Genomic DNA, 5,782 nt, shown 5'->3' with positions numbered 1-5,782 from the left:
GGAGGTACTTTTTTACTCGTGGGCGAGTGTCTTGGGCTCAGAGGGTTAACATTTTATACAAGTTCTTAGAAATATAAAGTGTTAAGAAACTAAGTATTTGCATTTCTTCTCGGCTTGTTTTTGTAAATAAAGATGTCATGGTTTTGTTCCATAATGTCCATATTTCAGAAAATGCACACCATCAGGCAAATATCAATGTTCATATATTTTGATGGACCTATAAACCCAAATGCTTTGCAATTTTATACTTTTAGCTACAAAACACTGTGGCAAAAAATACATTTGAATAGATTTTGGGTCATTTTAAAGATGTTTTCAAACCAGTGGTCATGGCCAGACACTACATGATATTTTGACTGGTTAAAAATTCTTAATGTTTTTTTTTAAATGTTAAAGTAAATCAGGGTTTCTGCAGGTTTCATTTTTTTTCTGCCACATGGCATTGTTTTGTCATTGATTACATGCCACTTTGCAACACAAAACAGAGACCTTATTTATTGATATTGATTAATTCAATATCGAAATCAAACATTGCACCTTAAAATAATGTTTTTAAAATCATTTCAGTGGTTCATTAACTCGTTGGAATGAGGCATAAGAATAATGGTAATGGTAACAGTAATGGACAATTCCTCTTCTAACCTGTAGGGGGAACGAAGAGGAAAAGGGCTTTGGTGCCTACTGTAAAGGTGCTGGTTGACAAGTAGCTAATGCTAATGTAATTCTTCGTGGGTAACATAACAGTACGACATCGTTCAACAGGCTCAGTTATTTTTAGTATGATTGTTTTGACCACGGATAACAACTCTGAGCTGACCCACACATTCATCAGTAACATTACCTGTATAGATAGACGACTAATCTAATGGTAATTTAGCTAGCTAGCACACCCCTGTCTTCTGCCTCAGTCTACCGGCGCTGCCATGCTTCAGTCGGGGTGAGAGCTGACAACAGCCCCGGGGACACATCTACAGTCGGCCTCCAGTCAGCTAGCAGCCATTCACTGTCATTACAGCCCTGGGGACACATCCACGGTCAGGCCCCAGCCAGCTAGCAGCCATTCACTGTCATTACAGCCCCGGAGACACATCCACAGTCAGCCCCCAGCCAGCAGCTAGCAGCCATCCACTATCATTACAGCCCCAGAGACACATCCACAGTCAGGCCACGGCCAGCTAGCAGCCATCCACTATCATTACAGCCCCGGAGACACATCCACAGTCAGGCCACGGCCAGCTAGCAGCATCCACTATCATTACAGCCCCGGAGACACATCCACAGTCAGGCCCCAGCCAGCTAGCAGCATCCACTATCATTATAGCCCCGGAGACACATCCACAGTCAGGCCCCAGCCAGCTAGCAGCCATCCACTGTCATTACAGACTTTGGAATGACTTGCCTCTTCATGTCAGACTGGCCCTTAGCCTTCCGGTTTTTAAATCGCAACTAAAAACGCATTTTTATTCCCTGGCTTTTAATCCAGCATGAGAACTGTATGTTGTATTTGTCTGGTGTTGTATTCTGTCTATTTATTGTTTCATGTCAATGTACAGCACTTTGGTCAACCTGGTTATTGTTAAATGTGCTTTAGAAATAACGTTTGATTGATTGATTGATTGATTACAGCCCGGGGACTCATCCACAGTCAGCCCCCACCCAGCAGCTAGCAGCCATTCACTATCATTACAGCCCCGGGGACACATCCACAGTCAGCCCCCAGCCAGCAGCTAGCAGCCATTCTGGGCTAGGTGCCCAGAGATTCCAACCCCTTCTATACCCACCTGACTACAGGAGACATCAGCTCAGACTTTCCGGAGTAGGCCTATGTATAGTTGGTGGGTTTGAGTACAGATCAAGGTCTCACCACAAACAAATCGCTCCAGAGTTGGATTGACAGCGTACCCAGACCACCTCTTCAAGCAGGTCTCATTACACTTGTTTGGGCCGCGTTTGGTGCGAACCAAAGTTTGATTGCCACGTTCTCACCTGCCCAATCAAACTGCACCAGCAGGACAAACAAACTCTAGTTTGATTCAACCACTCTAAAGGCTGTTGGTGTGGAAACGCCCTTCTGCTCCCTGTACCGACTATGAGAGAGCCACTAATGACGATAAAGTTAATTAAGTTCACTAACCAGCCTGTTGGAATTTAAATGATAATCATGCCTAAACCAGTCTGTATTGGTGATATATTTATATTTAGGCATAATTTAATAATTCCAACAGTACTAAAGATTTGTCGATAAATCTAATTAGATTTTTACATTCAAAAGTTTTCAATGTCTTCCAGAAACCTATGTCGTGTTGCACACAGGTCTGATATGTTCTGTTAAACTCCCAGAGTTTCTGTAATTGCAGTGCATGTATTTATATGTATGTGTTATGTATGCATCCAAATTTGTTTCTTAAATGTTGTCTGTGTCGTCAAAATGGGAAAGATGGGGTCTTCATGATTGTTAAGCTGCAGTGCATTGCACTCAGGACACTTACACAAAGGACTAGGTAATATATTGATATAATATCAGCATCGAAATATGAGACTAGACATATTTTTATGAGACACTAGTGTTGTCTTTTCATGATTTTACAGGCTACATTACGGTACATACTTACTAACTTATTATTTGCCTTTACCCACTTAGTCATTATATCCACATTGTTGGATGTGACTGATGGATTGGGTAACGGATGGATGGCTGGAAGATCAGAAAGCAGCCACAGGGAGGTGATCTGGCTTTGAGGCTTTCGAGTCAAACCAGGCAGCACGGGGTAAACACAACGAGCTGCACAGAGCGCTCCATCATCGGACCAACAGCACTCACACAGACCTTCCATCTCTGTGGCTCTCTTACCGCATGCTCTCTGTTCTCTGTTTACCGTCAACACAGATAAGAAGCCGCTTCAAACTCTGATTATGTATATTTGTCTTTTTCCTTTTGGATCCCAAGCGGAGAAGCTGCTTTATTTGTGGCCACTTTGTTGGAGGATTCTTGCTCTAATCACTTTGAAACTTGATGCAGCAGGTACTCCCATGGCTGCACGATTATCTCAAAATATTCCAAGGGGGAAACTGTCAGCACTTAAAGTGTGTATGGAATGGGAAGAAAAACAAATGTCCTTGTTTGTCTAATGCCAGAATCAGAGACACAATTTTTTGTTACTACTATCACTATGTCAGAGTAGACATGCATACAGAGTGGCAAGACTACAAGTATGACAGCAACCGATTAGCACGTGTTGTAGTGAAGACCACGCGGGCGAAGCTTTGAACGTTTGTCTGTGAAGTGTCTGTCGGGTCAAAGTCGGGCTGAATGTGTGTAGTCTGATCCTGGCATAAGGAGTCCTTTCAGTTCTGCCGTGCCAGTGGTTGCAGTTCAATTGAATTGATTTGATTTAATTTCAAATTCCACTAGGATGACATCCTTTTTTTCTTTTTTTAAATCAAACTGCCTGTGGAAATGTTCATGAATCACATTCACATTTTTACATTATGTAATCATTCAGGAAACTGAAATACCCTTAAATTTCCTTTCTCAATTCTGAATTTTCAATTACTGTTTATTTATATTTTTATCAATCTGTATGCAAGTTCTTTGTGATGTTATGTGTCAAGCATAAAGCTCTGACATGGCCTTGGTGCCACAGAGCTGCACTGATTATGCTGAGAAAAAAAGAAAAAGAGAGAGGAACACAATCTGATAGGAATGCCGCTGGAATTCCCCGGAATCTCACCCCCTTCCCTCCCTCCACTTTCCCCCCATCACTGTTTCGCGAATCCGTAAGGAGTCTTAACATGCGGCACAATAGACAAGGGGAGCTATTCTGCGACCATAATGCAAGGAAACGTTACCTCACTGCAAAAAATGTCAGGACGATAGAGGCCCCCCGTCCTGGAAACAATCAGGGAGGAAGCATGAGGCAGGTGCCCACCTCCTGTGAAAATATCCTAGCGCAAAGAGAAGGGCTGGGTGTGTCTCTGTGTACAGCAGCAGCAGCCGCAGCAGGGCAATTAAAGCATAAGTAACTGCTTGTCCACAAATCGATGCACTAAACTGCACGCCCCATATCACCAAACACAGGCACTCACCTGCAAAATAACCCATGGCAATTACTGTTAGAGCACGAGCTGTTAGATCACCATATGCAAATCATTATACCAAAGCTACTGTTATGTACTGTTAGGGCCGGGCAATATATCAATAGTATATTGACATCCATATATGAGGCTAGATTTTAAAGTCTGGATATCATAAGCGTCATCGTCCTGGTTTTAAAGGCTGCATCCCAGAAAAGTGATGTCATTTTCTGAACTTAATGTCAGACCTACTAGCTGTTTGCTTAACTCACTTATTCATTATGTCCACATTATTGGTGATTATTTATCAAAACTCTCATTGTGTTAATATTTTGTCATAATAGTCAACCCTGCAGTATCGCCGCAATATTAACATTGATGTACTTGGTCAAAAGTATTATGATATTTGATTTTTTTTCCATATTACCCAACCCAGGAGTCCTTTCAGTATTGTGGTGCCTGTGGTAGAACTTTAATTTGATTTAATTTCAAACCAATTATAGAAAATGTTCCACTTGGATGAGATCATGTCCTATTTTTTTATTATTGTTTTTTTTTTTAATCAAACTGGTTTCAAAATGTTCTTGAATCAAACGTAATTTTCACATTTGCATTTTTTGGATTTATTGTTAAACCATTCAAGAAACAAAAATAGTCTTAAATTTATTTATTTTATTTTCATAAAGCAATAACTGCTCGTCCACAAATCACTGCACTAAACTGCACGGAACCCATGCCACGATTACTGTTAGAGCACAAGCTCATCACTACATGCAAATCATCATACTCTCACAAGACTACTGTTATGGACTGCACCATGAATGCAAATACAGCTACATGAAGCATTAGTTGTGGGAAAAGTCAACCAAGTCCTTTATTAAAGCTGCAATGCCACTAGGCATGTAACAGTTATGTTACAATTTATTTTATACATAATCACGGTTTTGTGTTTGACCACAATTAATTGCTAACATTTGAGGCGTATGACTTGTAAACTTTGATTTTGTTTAGATGCGCTAAATTGTAAATATATAAGTGATCATTGGTCAGACTGTATATTTGTATTATTTCAATTGTAAGTTGTTGACACTTGAGCCTATACATGTTACAGTTAGAAAAAACATGTTTTATGATAATTCCTTGTTTTCTAAAGATTATTTTTTGGGGTCTTTTTCCCCTTTATTTGATAGTGACAGTGGATAGACAGGAGATGACACGCAGCAAAGGGCCGCAGGTTGGACTCAAACTCGGGCCGCTGCAGGACTCAGCCTATATGGGCACACGCTCTTACTGGGGGAGCTACAGGTTCTTTTAAGATAATTAAGAGGCGTAGTTTACTTCATAGGCTGTGTATTTGTGTTACTGCATTATCTGGGTCACATAACTGACATACAGAATAAAGAAAAGATGCACCCTGAAAAAGAGTAATAAATACATAATTTATACACTGAACAAAATTATAAACACACACATTCACATAAAAAGGCTTATTTCTCTCAAATATTGTTCACAAAAACTAAATCTGTGTTAGTGAGCACTTCTCTTTTGCTGAGATAATCCATCCACCTCACAGGTGTGGCATATCAAGATGCTGATTAGACAGCAGGATTATTGCAAAGGTGAACTTTAGGCTGGTCCGAAAACTAGTCAGTACTGTATCTTGTGTTATAGTAAGGGTTCTCTCTCTCTCTCTCTCTCTCTCTCTCTC

The sequence above is a fragment of the Etheostoma spectabile genome, chromosome 9 (assembly GCF_008692095.1).
Source record: "Etheostoma spectabile isolate EspeVRDwgs_2016 chromosome 9, UIUC_Espe_1.0, whole genome shotgun sequence".
NCBI classification, from domain to species: domain Eukaryota; kingdom Metazoa; phylum Chordata; class Actinopteri; order Perciformes; family Percidae; genus Etheostoma; species Etheostoma spectabile.
Note: the sequence above shows the minus strand (reverse complement) of the source record.